A 19,747-nucleotide genomic window follows, 5' to 3' on the forward strand; every position below is an offset into this window, starting at 1 on the left:
CCAACACCACTTGCTGTGATTTACAATGCAGGGTGTGACATTAGCAGTTCATTAGCAAAATAGGTTTGCCAGTGTTTGCATAAAGGAACCCACAACACACCTTACCTGGGTAAGAAAGAGCTCAGGAACAATAAGAAAATGAGACTGATGAAGGCTTGCTGTGTGTAATCACTGTTAATTCAGTTACCTGAGCCTGTACAATGTCTTTGGAGAGGGGAACACTGCCTTTTGCAAGCCTCTCCTGCAGTGACAGCTGGCTCAGGCAGCAGAGCAGCATCTCCCCAGATCCACAAAAATCCATTCAAATAAAATAAAAATCCTTTCAAATGGGCACTGCCTCTGCAGAGGGCTGGGAGCCAGCCTGTGCCAAGTGTGTCCCTCGTGCAGCTGCAGGGGTTTGTGCCATCACTACAAATGCCCAGGGCAGTTTCCCCCAGGCTCCTGGAGAGATGCTGCTGCAGGACACAGGGAGCCAGGCCCAGCAGGCACAGGGATGTTTGGGATGAGGCTTGCCATGCCCTCAGAGCAGTGAAGCTGCTGTCTGCACTGCAGGACCAGCCTCTCATCACCTGCACTTGTTTAATTAGCTGTAGCCTTGCTGCAAACCTGTTGAAAGGATGTTTTTTATAGCATCCTCAGGGAGTCTGCAGACTGAAGCACACCCTGGGTGTCTCCAAGAGGCACCTTCAAACTCCTTCCACTGCAGATATCCCTGACAGCAGCTGCCTTTGGAGGGACACCAGGGAAGCCACTGGTGTGAGGGCACTGTGCTTGCCAGCAGCGACCCATCCACTGTTTTGCTGGGATTCATGGCCCAGGACTGGCCTGTTTAGAGTTTCTCCAGTTTATGGGAGTCTGTGTCTGTCAGACATACAGTCAGCTCTCACTTTACATCTATCCCAAACTTGTCTATTCACAAATTAATCAAATCCTCATGTCCTATGCACTTTCATGCCCTTGTAATTCCATGCATAATTTCCTTCTTTGCTTGAACACATCACAGCTCTCAGTTGGTGCTGTCACTGTTCAGTGCCACTGCTGCAGATGGAAAACACTCCATGCTCTGTGAAATGCAAGAACATCTCCTTTTGTTTTGTTTTCTCCTTTATCACTTCTGCTGCTTCACACTCTTGTTTTCCTCCCACCCATCAGCAACAAACACAGCTCAGTCACCAGTCTCTGGTGCTCACTCCATCCAGGCTCTACAGAACACAACAGAGATTTGGGAGAAGGAATACTTGGACAACAAAACTCTGACATAAACCAGAACAGCTACAGGGAAAAGTAGATAGAAAACAGGCACAGTGACCAAATTCAACGTTGTCAAAGGTTGTGCATCCAATGGGGCTCCTTGTAAAACTGTTCTAAAGCTACCAGTGATTTATACTTGGTATGGAAATTGTAATGAAACCCTTCTTGGGAGGTCATTTCACCTCAATGAATGGTTAAATACTTTCTAGGGATGCTTTGCTCTGCTGGATATAACATTCTGTAAATATGAGACACATGTTGAAAATACTTAAAGGGGAACATTGCTTTTAAACATTTTCTTTCTTCCACTGTTTACTGGTACTGCTCAACAATGCAATTATACTAAATACTCAGCAGTTCTCCAAAGGTACCCAAAGCCCCAGCACCTTTGAAAAGACACATCTCTGTTTAAACACAGAGCACACTCAGATGCCCCAAGTCCCCAAGGGTGATGGAACTTCTCACCTAATAAATCCTGCATTAAACATCATCATTAGCATGGAACTTTCTCAAAGCACTGGTCTAAGCAAACTCCAGCATGCCTTCTAAAATTCAATGCTTCACTGGTTGAGGGCCAGGAAAAATAATTGCTTATAAAATTTACTGTAGTGATTATCACTGTTTGCCTGAACCAAGACCACTATCTTGTCCTAATGGGAATGGCAGGCAGGATCTTCAGAGCAAGGATAAACATGGAAATTACTCTAAATATATGAAACTGTCTCCTCTGCAGCTCTAGGAATTACTCCATTCCAGGTTGTTTCCTTCTTCTATTATAGGAACTAGGAAAAACAAACTACTGAGTTGTAATCCTTGGCCTGTGTAAGAAACAGAAAAATAGACAGATAGTGTCCCACGTGGCAACAAAAAAATGATAATTTGGCAGGAGGACAGCAATGTCTGTCCATTAACTCTCTGTGTCATCGAGCAGCCAAGCAGGGAGAACTATGGAAATAATTGCAGTTCCTCTTGCTAATGTGATTTATTGGCTGTGTCTGCATTAGCAAGAAATGCAGTGTTAGAAGTGGGGCTGTGAGCAGCTGCTGCTGAGGACTTGACACCTTCTGGCTGCATTTGTTAAGCAGCAGTGGTGTGATCTTGTGACTCCAGCTTGACAGTGAACGAGCTCTTTCCTCACAAAGTGCAAAGGAAACAAGATTCTTCTTGATAATAAAAATACCAGCCAAACTAAACAAGCATCCTTCCAAAAATAAACTGAGTGCCCATGTTTTCTTCCCAGAGGATGGATAAAGATCATTATTTGTCTTACTAAATTGCAAGATTCAAAAGCCCCATATCACACAAACAAATTCATATGACTTGTTGGTATCAAAATTCACCAGCTTTCATCAAGACATTGGCTCCTAAATTTTTTCATGAAGTAAAAGTTATCTTGTATTGCACTTCCCCCCATATTAGAGCTTATTTGAGATGTCCTTATATTGTATTTTTCCATTATAAATACCTGTGTCCAAAGTGGCAGGCACCTTCCTGGGGCCTTCCAGCAACACATTTTGGCATTAATGAAATTGCTATGCATAAATTAACAATGGCAATTTCCAGATTCCTAGAATGATGCTGAGGTCATGACAGAAAAAGCAAATTTAATGCACAGATGGATAAGCTTCTTTCACCTTTTCTTCTAATGTTCATGGTGCAGTGAATTTAGTGGAGAAAGAACCCTGCATTTAAAAAGAGTTGTATTAACTGGATTCAGTCTTCTTGCAGTTCAGTGCAACAGCTGAGCTTTGTATTCATGTTTTAATTCATAAAACATTCTTTCCATGCAAACTAGAGAATTGTTGCTAAAAACATTTTAGAAAAGACATCATCATCACCATTTCTTGAAATGGTTAGATTTGAAAGAACAGGAGAGATATCTTGTAAAGACCATTTTAAATTCAAATTGTTCTCAAGGAGAAAGGTTGTGGGTTGGTGAGGTGATACTGCTTCCAACAACTGCAACAGCCACAGAATAAACCTCAGAAATATGTCTGCAGATGGTTAAAATCTCCAGGAATATTAGGCAATAGTTTGGACAAGTAGGATGTTGAATGACTGCAATGGTTACACCTCAAATGGAAAAACACAGAGGAAAAACCATATTCAAAGCAGGGTCAAAGAATGCCAGGAGCTAAACTAACATGTAGATGGCAACTGCTGAGAAATGGCTTTTTTATAGATATATTTTAGAACTCTACTGGTTCCCCACAGCTCCCTTTGAGTGCTGGCAGGTTCCCCTAAGTGTCACCCTGTGGTTGATGCATCAGGCATTGATCTGCTCCTCCTGGACCAGCCTGTGGATCAAACACGAGAGAATGGAGCAACTCTGAGTTGCACAAGATTTTCCCACTCAAAATTGTCCCACTCAAACTTTTCCCATGGTTTTGTCAAGGAAACTCAGCAGGGTGGAGGTGGAGCAGCCTCAGAGTGCCCTGGGAATTCCAAACCCTCTCTGCACCGTGTCCCATGCACAGGCACTGCTGAGCAAAGATTGCTCCAGTCCTGTGGTTAGAGACCAGATTTATAATGTAATGGTGTAAAAAAAAAAAAAAAAAAAAAAAAAAAAAAAGAAAATGTGGAGAATCTACAGTTTTGAGAAGTGTCCAGGGAGCACATGATTGCACTTCTGTTCTTCTGGTCAGGGCTTATGCAAAAGAACAAAATGTAGCAACCATTTCCCAAACTAAAGCATGACAGGAGGCTCTCTCGGTACAAATTTTGTTAATTTTACTGGCCACAAGTTTTAAATTTACATTTTTTTAAACCAAGAATCCCAGACAACTCCTTGGTCTCCAGCTCTGGATTTTTATCTGGGACACGTTTTTGAGACAGAAACCTCTAATGAGTGTTTTTCCAACATTTGCCTTTCATCAGCAAGAATATTTGACTTTCTTCTCTTGTTTTCTTCTTCTATTTTTTTAATTCTTAATTTATTACTTTTTACACCAAAGGGATAACCAGCTCTGTGACAAAACTACCATTTTATAAGCACCACAGAATATGAACTGGATTTCTTTTTCAATACATGAGGTTTTTATTAAACAAGTAAATAATAGTCTTGTTCATTTCAGCCATATCCTGGGCCTGTTTTTATGTCTCTCAAAGCCCAAACAGCTTGGAAGGAAAACCAGCATGGAATATTTTTACCCTGTCTGACCTAAATTTATGTATGTTTTAGTTCTTCCAAGAGAAAGAGAAGTGGAATAACTACTCCCTCTTCTCAGTTTCTTTTCAGCACTCATATTTTAACAGTGTTCTCAGCTGCCTGCATGAGTCATGGAGAGCTGGAAACAAGAACCCCCCACAATACTGCAATAACTGCTTCCTCAGGAGGGAGCCTCTCTGTGTTTTGGGGGGTACCACTAAAAAGCCACAAAAATCTCCTGAAAGCTTCCTTGTGCTAAAAACCTCCATGGGAACTAATAGAGGAAGTGACAATGTCTTAGCTGCAAAAAGAGATTATTTATGAGTGTAATAACAACAAAGATACCTGAGGATTTCCATACAACTGTCTTGAAATTCATGTAATTGTTCTCCAGCATTTGCAGAGATTCCAGACTGCTGTTGACTTTGTGGATTGCTTTGTGTAATGATAGTATTGAATTTCACTGGTCTAGGCATAATTTGGATTTTGTTCTGTGAGGTTCCAAGAAACTCTGAAATCCACAGGCTTTTATAAGAACTGGGAGGGTGCTCAGTGCTTGCCACACTGATCCACACTATTCCAAGATAAGTTCATCCCTTCCTGTACAGTGCAAGTTACATCCAAACTAAATCTGTTTGAAGCTGCCTATGAAATATTTAGAAACAATGGGGGCAGCTCATGGCAGAAAACCATCATTCTGAAATGCCATAACTAATTGAGAACAAGGCAGAAGCTTCCTTTGGTTCATGTCTGGGCTGAGCAGGGCACAGCAAACCAGGTCAAAGATCTTATGTAGTGAGAGGAAAAGAAAAAAAAGGTCAACTTAATCATAAACCAAATTCACTGAGGGATTCCAAGAGCAAACACACAAGAGTAAAAAGATGTTGTGAAACATTAACAGAGGCTCTTGGTATCAAATGTGCCCATCAGCTCTACAGCATTTCTAGGCCTGTGTGATTATGCCTTAGCCAGCCCTGTTGGCTGGAGCTTATCTCATTCCAACACAGAGATTCAGCCCCAAATTCTGCCCATGAGGTCAGACAAGGAGTTGGTCACACTGAAACCACATCTCCCTGTCAGAGACTCTTCCCTTTCTCACTGGGCTACCCTTCTTTCCCTGCTCTACACCAATTCTGCTTTCACAGACCTGCTTTTGCTGCCATTTCACCCCTGTTCAGGTCTGGCTGCTCATCCTGCACCTCCCCTCCCTGCTCAGGGCAGTTTGTTGAGCCTCTGCACAGGAGCAGTCTGACTTTAATCAAGACTATGCAGGAAAAGCCTCTCTTCTCCAAGAAAGCTTTTAGACATTACGAGTATTCAGGGTTCATTTACAACATTGGGTAATGAAGCAGAGCTAAAAATACCATATGTTCCTTTGACATTGCCCATTCATTGCTATAAATGAGTGGAATTTCGGTGACTGCAGAACAAAACATGTTTTATGTTTTTGCTTTTAACTGAGGCTGTGTATAAAGCTCTTTGCCACTCAGAATGTCCCAGTGTTTTACATAAAATAACAAAGTTTATTTGGAAAAGGCAGCGAAGCCTGCAGCTTGTTTTCCTCTCGTTTTCTTTAATGAATGAGGAGAGATCTTAGAATGTGTGATCACAGGAGTGGAACTGGCTGAATTTTCTCAGTTAGGAGAAAATACAGTGAGGAATTTATTGAGTCTGCCCCCCAGAACATCACCTCTGATTGGCAATTCAGTGCACTGGATAAGCAGAAATCTTTTCAATCGACTTCAAGCCTCCTCTGCAATCTGTGTAAATCTATTTCAACAATGGAATGAGATTATCAAAGCACGAGAGAGAACTGACACATAGGGCCAGATTGTTTGAAGATGTTTATTTTAAATCATTGCACATAACCTTATTCACTATATTTGTTTTTGAACTCAGAGAATTTTTTCCCCCTAGTAATTAAAACTCTGAAGGCGGACACTCTTGCCTGCACAATAAAAGGACTTATAATATTTTAGAAAGTATTAAAAAAAAACTATAAAAAACCTCAACTAATTTCTTCCTTTCAAGTGCTGAAATGATCTAATGCTATTAATAGAAGATTCTTTCTCTGGAAAATTTATTCTTCTATTTAAAGCTACTGGGGAAAAGCTTGAAAGAACAAAAAATTATGATTCTGCCATCTGGCTATCAGTACAGCCTTCAGATGATGAGTTCAGATAGTGGCTTTAAAATGCACACATTTATTTGGAAAGAAGGCAGGATGATAGACAAGGCATCATTTCTCCACACAGTTATATCCCATGGCTACAGCCCTGCTAGAATCCCATCCAGCTTCTCCCTTAGTGCTGGGGGAAGCAAACTGGGGGATCCCAGATTGACAGCCCTGAAAACCACAGGTTTTCCTTCATGCCCAAAACTAGGCAGAGCTAATGCAGCAGCAGAACCTCCCCAGGTGCTGCTCAGCCAAGCCTGAGCCTAACCCAGATGTCCCAAGATGAGCAGAGCAGGTGTTGCACTGTCCTCATGATCTCCCTGCAGAGGGATGAAATTGATACCAGAGCTGGGATGACATTTTGTGTGGGCAAAGGATAAGAATTCCTGTCACAGTAAATCAGCAAACACAACACTTCCCCAGGAGTTAAAGGGACATTTTATACTGAACAGCTCATATCCTGCTTCCAGGCACCTGATCCATTAGGCTTTACTTCCCTGACATGTGCTGGCACTTGGTAATTTCCTCCACATGCTGACCCAGCATCCAGGTGCCATTCTAGGGATTCACTCCAGAGTTATGAGAGTTATGTGTCTTGTGCCTTCCTGGTGGGATCATGCACAGATCACATCCACAAAAACAGTGTTGTCCAAAGCATGTGATTCACAATAAACACAGTGAAACCTGAATAGAAGGCTTAAAGCTGAAAATCAAATACTTCTTTGGATTTTGTTTGTGGTTTAATAAGGAAATGGAGACAAAGCATTTGTACAGTGGATGCTGTGCTAGAAATCTCTGAATACCCCAACTCAATTCCATGTCTGCACCATCTGCATGGCTGAGAGCTCTAAAATGGAGAGCTAAGCAGCATTCCCCATTAGCAGGGTGCTAGATGGGAGAAATTATGTACCTCCATGATGTATGCATGGAATGGAATTAGATACAGCATCTCAGAGCCCCTTAACACAACTTTTCTTCCACAAGATGTATCTTCTTCCCTTAGAAGATACAGACATGTCAAGCAGGTCTTGGTTTACAGAATCTTGGACTGGTATCCATAAATTGAGTTTTAGGGCATCCAGTAACAGATCAAAATCACCACAATCTCAATGGTACAAAGTGCAGATCCAGTAGAAATTAATTCTGCCCTCTTAGATTGTTTAAAATACATTGATTAGTCCACACCATCCTTGCAAGCTTTTTGCTGGATCAGGTTATCATTTCTCTGCACCACTTGCACTTTGTGCTGTATCAAGAATTGTCTGTCATCCCCCACTTGGCATCAATCTGGCATAAAAGCACAGAGCTGGCATAAAGTGTATCACAGCTCTGGCTGATTTGACAGAAATATGGTCATTTGCCCATATCTGCTCTGCAGGAAACCTGTCCTGCTGCTCGAAGCCCTCGTGCACAGATCTGGTGTCAACACCAGCCTCTCGCACAGCAGCAGAGCCTGGCAGTGCCAGCAGGGGATGGGAAATCAATGGAACATCCCTGCCTGTGCCCCAGCCCTGAGTTCAGGGTGGCAAAAATGAGACATCCCATGGTGGCTCCAGCCCCCATGCCCTTCACTGTGCCCAGTGACCTCAGCTCTCAAGAGGAGCTCCTGCCACAGGAACAGCGAGGAGAGGATTTTCACAGGGCGTGAGCCTGTGCTGTGCAGCTGCAGCCAGCAAGCAGGATGCAGAACAGATCTGTTTTCAGAGCAAACAGATGCCCTTCCAGCACGTTTGCTCTTCTTGGCTTTGGGCTTTTGGCACCACAAGTTCAGTAGCTATTCTGTAGTCTGTATCTATAAATTATATCTACACTGTAAATATGTATACATGAAGCATTACACATTATATTATGTAACTACATGTTGGAAATCTAAAAAAAAAACCATCAAGGAGTCTGCTGATAATATAGATTGGATTACAAAATAGCTGCTTCTCATGGAGGTCAGAGTGAGAGAGGGTTTGGGAGCTTGATTTTAGGGTGGCACAGTCAGCACCAAAGATGTTGTAAACCCAAGCCAGCTCCCCAGCAGCACCCAGTGCTCAGCCTGCCTTTCTCAGCCAGGTTTGCTCCTAACCCTTCTCAACAATGCATCTCATTCATCCAAGCAGCATGTATGATGCCTTTCAAATAAAACAAGACAAAGCATGAGTTAGAAGTTATATTTTGGCATCTACAGTGCTGTCTTACACTTTCATATTTATAGTGCTCGAGTGCCTAAATGCACAGTGAACAGGTTGGAAATGAGTTAACTGCAGCTCCCATTAAAGGGTTCTTTGTGTCTCCTCAACTCTCCTGGTTTTTCTTTCCTCGGATTCTTTTGTTTCCTTTTTTTGTTTTCTGTTTCCCCACCACTGGCCCGCAGAGCTGGCAGAAGGACGAGGGGAGAAGGGCAGTGCTACTTTGTATTTAGGAAACATGAAAAGTGAAAAGCTTTGACGTCTCCCAAGCCAAAACTGGCAAAGCCAGATTAAAAAAAACCCAAATGTTCGTGTTCCAAATTGCAAACTTTTCTTATTTGCTGAAAGCATTCCAGGGTGGCTTCAGGATATGCTGAGCCAGCCTAAAGGCAGGTTTAACTTATGTTTTGACCATTTAGAAGGAAAACAACTCTCTTCTTCCATGATGCTTTTCAGCACTCAGTAAATAAATTTTACCATGGTAACTGGAAAGCCACTCGAGCTGTGAAGACACAAATTCTTAATTAAAGTGGTCCTTGACATCTTGTTCTACAAACTAACCTGGGTACTCTACAGTCATTAAGAATAAAAAGCCCATATGAAGTAGTTTAGTATCATGTATTAGTGTCATGTTCTCCAGTTGTTACTTCAACATAACAGCTGAGTCTTACATAATCCTGTTTTGTAATTATATACCCAAGTGTTTTCCAGAAAAGGAAAGCTAAAATGTGTAGTGGGACCTGAGTCAGGTTAATCCAGTGCTGGAAAGAGAAACTTCACTTCTGAATGTTGTTCCAGAACTCTGCCTTTTAGCTTATTTAGCTAAATCCTTTAGCCCAGCAAATTCTGTCTGGTCACAGGCTGAGGAAGTTCCCCAGAGCTGTCTTCTGATATGATACCTTGTCTTGCTCTGAACATGGTAGAATTCAGAGGTTGTGAGCTCTGAGGGTGTACAAATGGATAATGTAATTGGATTTTTTTTTACCAAACCTGAATGCTGTGCAGAATTACTCCACTGACTGCCAGAAAAATATTGTCAATGATTGTAGCGTGCAGCTGTACACGAAATATGTGCATACTTAGACCTAATTTGAGCTATAGCTGCCACAGCTGGAGCTATGAATCATGTAATGGCTGTGGGCTTGGGCTGCTCTGATGTGGAGCCACCCAGCTCCACAAGCAGAGCCAGGGCTTGCCAATCCACACCCTCAGTTCATCATCCCCTCCTTGACTCCGTGCCCTCGCACCCCGTGCAAACACAAGGACAACTTCACAGGGCTCACAATTTCCACAACCAGACCTCGCTGAATGTCTTGCCATGATTCTTCTCAAAATAGATTAATCTTTGTGGAAAATGAGAGCAGAGGCTAATGAGGGTTGAGGCACAGATGGGATGGCACCAGCAGCTACTTCCTACAAACAGAGCAGTGATAGTTTCTAGCACGACATTCAATAAAAGCAGGTCCTAGCAGGATGCACAGCTACAGGGGAATTTAGTTTGAAGTCAAATCTGATGCTGACTGGCTTTCTTCAGTGAAATACATGACACCTGGTCTCCTTAACTCACCTTATCAATGTAATCAGATTTTTAATTAGGAGAAATATAAAAAGTAAACGGTTCCTTTCTCTTACAATACCAATTTTCCTTCAGTGCTGCTTACTGTGAATAACCAGAGTTCATTTTTAGACCCCTGTTCAATATTTCATTCGAAAGATTTCACAAGCATCTTTGAAATGCTATTTTGAATCTTCAGCAATATTCAGTGCAAATTTCCTGGGATTCTCCCCCCTCTCTGGGCTCTTTCAGAGTGGGGGAAGAGCTGTTTCATAGTTTGCTTATGAATTCAGCTCCATTCCCAACTGACTGAGAAGTGAGAACTCTGTAGACCAGGACACAGATGAACTGGGGGCAATTTCAGTATTAGCCCATACGTAGATGGTCCATAAAAATCTAGATGTTATTCAGGAGTGTGTAACTTTCTATTATTTCTATTATCTATTATTTCTATACTCCCCAAAAGTGAAAATCAGAAGTTTATATTCTGAAAGTTTGATACTTGGATGTATTTGTCCATCTTCCCAAGTGCTGCAGAGGTGTGGTGCCTGGTGATCATGCCTGGATAATCTTGCAAGAGACTGAGATCTAATTTTGGTATAAAATATATTGCTGCAAAAATAACATTAGGGTCTGATAGCTCAGTTTTCTGTGAGTGACAGACCTTACTTCTTCTTGAAAAGCATTAACAGATTTTGCAGATAGACAATAGAAATTAATTAAATTTTCTGGCTCACATGGTTATTCAACAGAGCTTGGTAAAGGTTGAGTCATAAGGGCTCAACAGCCCATGGTTTAATTTAAGTTAGATGACTTCTAAGAAAATCTTGAGATTTTTGGGGGAGGGAGATGAACTTTTTATAGAAAGATTTAAAGAACAAGGAAAGACCAGGGAATAAATCTGAAGGAATTTGGTGCACAAATCTGGAGAAAGTTGGCACAAGCAGCCTCAGGGGAAGATTGGTTGGATGAGACCCATCCTTCATGTGTAATAATCCTAACCTCTGCTTTAGTTTTAAATACTTGCTAGGCAAATTATATAAAATAGATTTACCAGAAGCAGAAGGTTGAGAGAGGGATGGCTGAATTAAATATTACAGAAACTGTCAGATTAACAAAGTGTGGCTTTCTCCTCATCAACCACTGCACAAGGGGTGAAGTCAGGAATTTGCTATACAATTAACAAATCATGGGATATTCAAACAAATCAGTGCTTTCATCAGCTTCTACCATTTCATCACATTACTTCTTAAATTGATTTTATATTGTAGGCCTATATATTCCCCTAAATACATTTCTCTGCATATGTGGAGCATGAAAAATTAATCCATTAACAGGTATTCTTTAACTAGGTCTCGAGAGTGCTGTGAGCCTGAATTATGCTGCATTTTCCAGTATCTTTTTAATATTGCATGTTCTAGATAAAAAAACAGTTTCCTTTAAAAATCACTGCTCTCTTCTCTGTAATGGTGACAGGAGGGGAAGAGGATATTGAAAAGTTCCTCATCAGCATAAATAAATTAAAGTCCCCACTTCAGAGAAGCCAAGAGGAATGAAGCTGCATTAAATGTTTTAAGAGGAAGCTGGAGGCTGAGATGACCAAAGTGAAGCTCCTCAGTCTAAATATATTAGCAACTCTCTCCACACTTGGATTTTTAAATGCCACATAATCTGTTAAAACTGAAACATCTTTGAAGGTAGCACAGTTAGAGGAGGGATTGTGGTACCAGGTATTTAAATAATGGGGTATCACATTTTTAAACCTGTATTTGCAGGTTAAAATCCAGCTTTCTGTTAACAGGGCCAGTCTTCTATTTCTGCCTCTCCCCAAGCTCCTCCTCTCTTTGTCATCCCTTTCTCTGCTGCCTGATGATGCCTCCTTTTGCAGGATTTCAAAGATTTGCAAAAATTTCACAGCAGCAATCCTGTCATCCAGCCAGGGAGATCTATGTACACTATTTATAAACTGGTACAGTTCCACTTGCTGCACAATAGCAAATTCATGATCAATTAGGTATTATTTTAGGAAGCTTCTCACACAGCCAGTGCTGTCAGCTCAAAATTCAACACCAAGTTTTATGGTATTTATGTTTCAGAGTGGTGTTTTTCAGGCAGGTATCAATATATTAGACACTATTTACATTTCTAGTGTCATTTTTCATAAAGAATGTCTTGTGCATGGACCAAAATATCCCAGGCCTGGAAGATCTGTTGATTTTTATTTTGTACAGTCCTACCACTGTCTTGCCTGGTGGCCTTGAGCAACCTTTCCCTTCCCTCTGGGTTTCATTTATCCTCTTTGAGTAAAAAGGATACAAGGAATTTAATTTACTTTGAAAGGTATGATTACCACTTGCAATGTCCTCTGGAGTCCTGGGATAATGGATGGATGTGTGTTTAATAGAGAAGACATTGCTGCCAGTTGCTTTGGCAGGAGGATCCTTCCCTGTGACAGGAGCACCATTTTAGTGCTTGGGAGGGGAAAAGGAGAAATATGCCCAGAGTTTCTGAGGTGATCCTGCTCCACTTATCCTGGCAAACTTTAATTTTTGAATACCAGCCTTTCCCTGCAGTATCTCCTTAGTTTTTCCACTGCCATTCATTGTTTTTAATGACAGCTTTATCTTGAGTTATGGGCATATTTTTCACCTGGGTTTCAAACACAGTATGTTTTTATCAGCTTAATTCATCTTGTAGGTATCTTGCTTTCTAGACTGTTTATTTTAGGGTTTTCTCTTTTCCCTGATCACCTCATTTTTACATGGGCCCTTTCCTAGAAATTAAGCACCTGGATGCACTGGACCTCCTATCCCCCCAAAATAAAACTGTATTTTGACTCTTACTCCTTCAACCCTTTTGAACTGAGCCCTGAGCACCACTCGAGATTAAATTCAGAATTAATTTGTTTTGGGTTCTAAAACTGCTGTTTGGTAAAGTAGTTGCTTACTGTGTCCAAAATTATCCCTCTTGTCTTGAAAAGGATCCAGGCTGTAAGAGGGGAACCTTCTACCATTGATACTACTCTGCAATTTACAGCTTTTCCTTATAGTCTTTTTTTCCACTAAAAACTGAAAATTCCAAAATCCCATTTAAGTCTCTTTTATTCACTTGACATGGTTTTTTTCACTGAGATGGTCTTGCAAATATTAACAACCTCTGTAAACAAGACCAAACCACACAGGGGAAACTCCTCCTTAGCCTGGTCCCTGAAGAACCACTTGGAACAAATGGCTTTGCATAATCCAGCTTTTTCTAATTAGCATCTCTGGCAATAAGCCACTTGGGTATATTTGATATGCTTTTATCTTAAGATGAAATTTCCATTTGCTGCTAGGTAGCTCTGATATCTTCATTCTTGTTTTAGATCTCTGTCATAACATGATTATTGTGTGATCACTACTCACAGCAAAGCAGCCCCTATTTTTAAATGGCTCATCCTCAGTCATGGGCTCTACAGTTCTGCCAAATAAGAATTTTGGGGTTTATCTTGCAACTTGCCTCTTAGAATTCAAAAAATGTTGTTGTAAAAGCTGCAGGGCAGGTTTAGAGTACTTTTGGAGCCAAATAACAATTCCAAGAAATAACATTGAAAAACAAGAAATAAAATAATTGATAAATAAGAATGGTTTTTTGAAGATATTGAAATTTAAATATTCTGAAGGAGATGAGTCCAGCTTTACAAAACAGACTACAGCACAGATTTTAATGAGTTTTCCAAAGTTTTGAAGAACTGAATAAAGAACAGATCCTTTCCCTAATCCAGTTTGCTAACCACAAAACTTTTTCCTACCATGGACAATTAAGCACTTTCAAATACAGTTTTTCAAGGGCAGATTCACTATCAGTGCTATAAATTGTTCCAGTTCTTATGAAATCAGTTGATCTATTACTGATTATATCAACTGAGGATCTGCCACAGGACTCTTCAGAACAAAATAAGTTAAACAATAAAAATCAAAGGAAAGTGCTTTCATAAACACTAGAAATATTAACAAAATTTATTGTGCCATGAAAAAATCCATAACTTAAAAGAAATATGTAAATAGAATTAAATAGAATAAATATAATTAAATAGAAATTTTAATTAAATATAATAAAAATATTTAAAATTATAATTAAAATTAAATAATTTTTTTCCAATGCTTGAAAACAATGAGAAAGTTCTCTGGTCACAGTAGGAAATGTGTAAATCAGGTCAGTCATTCATCTAATTTATTTTAAGAAGTTTCACTATTAGGTTCCTTACAGCTGCTTTAGTGAGAGTCTTTACTGTAAAGTGCCAAAAAGGATGGAAAATATCCTACCATGCAAAGTTACCTCTCCTAGACATCCCTTTCTGAGGTTAGAAACAGAAAAATCAAACTGCAATGCAAAGGTAAAGTGACTGCTACAAATCAAACAGGAATCTGTTCACCACACAGGCCTTTGGGATTTTCCTAATTTCTGTGCTTAATCAGATTTCATTTGATGGCCATTCATTAAGGAAAACATTCCTATTTCCCCAGGTAAGCAGATTCCTCCCTCTAAAGAGCTTCATGCTCCACTTTTGCTTTACCACACGAATCTGTTGAGTGCTCAGGGCAAAACCACAGAGCAGGGAAATGCTAATGCAGGACTGGAAATCCTTCACTTGTTCTCATTTGAGGTTTGTTCATCTCAACCATCACCAGGAGAGTGAGGAGAAGTGCTTCAGTCACAAGTCTGAAGTTGTACTGGGCACTTTTTACTAAGACCATGCTGAAATAAACACCATAACACTCCCCCAAGAGGTCTGCTATAAATCAGCTCCTTTTCAACCCATTAAAAACTACATAAATCACATTCTGTTAGCTCAGGGTTGCTTTATAATTGCAAAATAGTGCCAGATTTCCAGCAGAAACAAGGGCTTGGTGGTGGACAAGATTTGAGCTCCATAAATTAATCAAGTATAATTTACCCACTCATAATATCAATAATCATACAGCATTCATAGCATGCTCTTATATCCAACATTTAATGCTTACAGCCTAGTCATTATAGATTATTATGCTATGAAGGCTACCACTACTAGAAATTACACATTACAGATTCAATCTATTGACTAATACTAAAAATTGAATGGTAAAAAACCCCATATTGTTCATTTCAATGGAGATTAAAATATTCTTCCTAGACTCACTTAAAAAAAAAAAAAAAAACCACTGAAAATCCTTAACCCTTTAATGTGTATTATTTAACTTCTTTTTTAAAGGTTTCTCTTAGCCTGGGTTATTTCAATGCTACAATTTACAGCATGGCCTCAGAAACCACAGAGTGGGCAAAACTGAGGTCAAGGAGCTGAGTGCAGGATGATGGACTACAAGTAGGAAAAAAAACCAAATAACTAAAGGAAACACAACTTCTTGATTGGCTTGGCCTTCAAAGCATGTCCTAAAACTCTGTTCCAGACTTAGAATTAAGAGAAGAAAAATTGTGCCTTGTAATGGTAAAGTTTAGGATAAGAAATACAAAAGAGAGGATGATCTGGAGCCAAAATTTCAAGAGAGACAAAATTCAGCTGGAGAGACCTTAAGGGAGTGAAACAAGCTGAATTCAAAGCACACCCCCTCCAGAGCCTCAAATGGAACCCAAGATCTCAGACACTGTTTCTCTGTTGGGAAATACCTGATGGGTGCTGGTGAAGGTCCCACCTTCAGGTCAGTTTGTCACCCTGTCACTCCCTGCAGCAGCTCTGCTGCCTGAAGAACTGCTGACAAAACTCTGCTGCTGAACTCTGTGGCAGAAGGTCTGGGGCTGTTTGAATTGATTTCCTGAAGTCTTTACTAGAGCTCTCACATGCCTGCTGTTAGCTGCATAATTTTATGCAATATTCTACAGTCATTCCCTGAGAAATTGTACAGTGGGTTGGCTGCAAAAGTTGTGGATGGGTCAGGGAACTGTGGAAAGATGAAGAAAGCCCTGGAGATCTGGGTTCTGTCTCCTACCCCTGCCAGACTGGGAGCAAAGAGGAAATCATTTCCACAAGGTGCTCATCTTCACAGTACAGCTGACATGTAAATCTTCAGGTGGCTGAGATTTACAAAGACATCCTTCTCTAAATGTAAAGAGCTGCCTTATCTAATGGGTCTGGAAAATCACAGGTACACAGCTCAAGTGAGGCAGTCAAAATCAGCATTTTCAAATCTCTCCCTGATGCTCTGCACACCCCTCAAATCTGTGGAGTGGACACTCCAGCTCCACTCTGCTCAGAGCCTTTGTGCAGCAGGTACTGTAGTGACAGGCACTACATAAAAGCTTCTGAATATATTAATAACTTCTGCCCTCACAGATTACTGCAGAAAAATGTTTGTGATGTGCACTTTAAGGCTGCATCACAATACATATGCACAAGAAACCAAGTGAAGATTGCAGAGGCATCCACAATTCTGGCATTTGCTTAGTTTTTAGTGCCTGCCTTTAAAGTTTCAACAATGTGCTTTTAACATAGCAGTTTCTGGTATATAACATGTGATTATCTGAATTACTTATATATTTTCACAGTATCTGGAGAACATTTTGTTTTGTGCTTTAGAAGGGTCCCAAAAATAATCGTTATTTAACTAAAACATCTTTGGCTTTCTTTTCCCTTTGCTTTTGTGTGGAAGCCACAGAACAGCTTTTCACATACCAGATGAATAATGTGTAGGAAGAGTGAGAGAGGAAGGGAATTGATGGGCTTCTTTTTAAGTATGTGAATTTAATTTCACCAAGCACTTTATTTTAATCATAATGCAGATCCAAATTTATAGGGAAAAAAAAAAGAATCTCCTGAATGTTCCTATATGTTTTTCATATACATTACTGAAAAAGTTCATATTCTATAAAAGAATACATTTATTTTCTGATTTTTTCAACTATTGTTTGAAAAGAAATACACATTGATATCTCAAGTACTAGGTAGCATAAAAACATTTGGCATCTTCAAACTACAGCAAAATGAGTTGGAGGCTTGCTGGACAATTGTTAGATTACCTGACCAGATTTAGAGGTTTTACAGACAGAAATTTTCTTGCACTGGTGGATTTTTTCAGCAAAACTCTTTTTCTCATCAGTGCCAAGAAAGAAACAAGCTATCCAACACACTCCTAAACTCAAGAGTATTATGGCACTTGCAATGAGAAAAAATCCTTGTCTCCTGCTCCCATTCCCTCCAGCTTCTCTGCAACATAACTGCAGGCATAAATCCCTCTCCCTATAGGAAAAGTGTATCTATTGATCCTGAAATAAGCACGTGTAACAGTTATGCAATTGATCTGCCAGCACCATCCCCAGTTCCCAGTTTGGGAGGAACACTTACTGCTTATGAAATGGATGATTTTCAGAGCCCAAAATATGAAAGAACAATCCTACTTGCTTAGGTAAAAGAGAGCCAATGGAATTTTTTTCCTCTATTCCTAATGATCACAGAAATAACACATTCTTGCATATTTTATCACAAGCAAAATATTTGAGAAGTCCTAATTCCTTCATGTTAAAAGCTCGCAGCATCCCCTCAATATAGAACCTCAGAGATATATTTAAAACATCCAAAGCTTTAATGTCCACTCACCTCAGCTCAAACTCCCAGTAAACAGATCAGTTTAAGAAAACAAGGCATCTGTAGCAGGAAGGAAGGATTTATCCATCTTTCTATTCATTTCTTTTATCCCTTGCTACTCACCTCCAAGAGCTGCTGTAGCTCGGAGCACACAGAAGGCAGCAGCTCAATCCGAGGAAGAAAAAGGTTATTTCACCCTCTGTTACTGCTCTCCCTTGAAACTCCTTCACTTTCTCTTTCAAGTTGCACAGGAACACAAGGATGGACCCTTTTGGCTCCCTCCAGCTCTGTGTATATTACATAAAGGAGATGAATGCATTTGCTATTTTAACCACGAGAATCATGTCTGCACCGGCTGCGCCGGGATCGTTGGTGGTGCACCGTGTGCAACAGTGCGAGCCCACGGAGCGCTCAGAACTGGGCTCAGCCCTCCAAACGCAGGAGCAGATGAAAATCTGCAAATCAACTTCTCCTTGTTGCAAAAGTTTCTTGTTTTCTCTCATGCAGCAGAAGCTGGAAATAGATGTTTAACCTTTCATTGGAAATGCTGGAGCAGATCTCTAGACTTGGTGTAACATCAGAAACAAATACACTGGAGATGTTTTGGCCATTAAAATGCCTCTAACCCCAGTGTAACTTGGTCAGCTACCACATCAAACCTGTGATTCTTTTCTTTCAAGACAATTTTGTCTTGTAGCACTGTCAGCAAACTGCTCCAGCACTGCTTGAAAAGATTCCAGCCCAAATTACAGGAGTGAAAGCCTGTTCTGGCCTCTTCCCTTACTATTTTTTGTCTAGAATATTTACATTTCATATTATTCCCCACCCAGTCTTAGCCATAGTTCCCAGAATGCAGGAAAACAGTCTTTCCTTCCTGCAATCCTAAATGCCTTCATTAGGGAGACTTAACATTGAAGTGTTTTGGAAGGCAGATGCTCTGGATTTAAAAGAAACAGGAGAGGACTCAGTGAACAGCTGCATTGCTCTCAGCTTCCAGAGAGCCATATTTCAGAATGGCTTTCTGCATTATTTTGTCAGTGGGAACATATTATTGCCATCTATATTTAAAAATACTGACTTTCCTGCACGAAGGCAACAGCAGACTTAAAACCACAATGACTGTTCTGTGCAAGTATTCTCTGCCAATGATGCAGAAAATGAGATCCAAGTGAAAAACAAAGTGGTTTAGAAGGTCTTTGCTAGCAAGGTGTCTGTACAGAGCTGGCCAAAAACCACTGGTACAGGAATTCTTGTACACTTTAATCAATATTCACAGTTCTTTATTGAAATTTCACTGACTGCTCAGTAATATCTTGTCCTTACTAATGAGCACTGTTGTATTACATCTGTAGTACATTGAAATGCTGAAAATTAAACCCATGTTCCAAAGTTAGCATTTTTCTGTTCTAAAAGAAAATATTTTTCAAGTAAACTGAGCACTGTCTGTTTCTGTAGATATTAGATCATGTAATTCCTGAAAGTGTCTGGCAAACAATTCCACTTTGGAGCCCTGAACATATCTCCTATTAGAGAACTGCCAAATCCCAGGGAGAAAATCTAACACATTTTCAATAAAATCTTATAAATTTAAAGTAAATCACAGTCCCTTTTTTCCCCCCCAGGAAATAGATATTAACAGGTTTTTTTTTCTTATTGAGTCTTCTTATGCATCATCTACAACCACCCACGTTTATTTTCCAGAATAGTTTAGGCAGTGACTAAAGGATCCACTGCAGCTCAGGTAAATTTCTTCCTCTGAAATAAGTGCACTAATCATGTAGATAATATAAATTAATTTGATTTAATTCAATGAGCATATGTAAAACAGAGGCTTTCAGCCATAAATAGACTTGAGTGGACAGCCCATTGTTTATTCCCTAAGGGA

General features: G+C 40.1%; 1 protein-coding gene and 1 long non-coding RNA gene across 5 annotated transcripts in view; one reads left to right on the forward strand and one right to left on the reverse strand.

The window, feature by feature from the left end:
* Positions 1 to 19,747, reverse strand: part of PHACTR3 (phosphatase and actin regulator 3) — a 97,800-nt gene that overhangs the window by 53,143 nt on the left and 24,910 nt on the right. The window contains exon 1 of one of the 4 annotated variants that reach the window (XM_079321265.1): positions 17,986 to 18,226. The exons of 2 other annotated variants lie outside the window; for them this stretch is intronic. The gene's annotated coding sequence lies outside the window, so the exon portion shown is untranslated. Of the gene's footprint in view, positions 1 to 17,985; positions 18,227 to 19,747 lie in introns of those variants that run through there. One more of the 4 variants, XM_079321264.1, reaches the window with a different exon arrangement.
* Positions 1 to 19,747, forward strand: part of LOC306809609 — an 89,020-nt gene that overhangs the window by 40,466 nt on the left and 28,807 nt on the right. The window lies entirely within an intron of this gene.

The sequence above is a fragment of the Erithacus rubecula genome (genome assembly GCF_903797595.1).
Source record: "Erithacus rubecula genome assembly, chromosome: 18".
In the NCBI taxonomy this organism is placed as follows: domain Eukaryota; kingdom Metazoa; phylum Chordata; class Aves; order Passeriformes; family Muscicapidae; genus Erithacus; species Erithacus rubecula.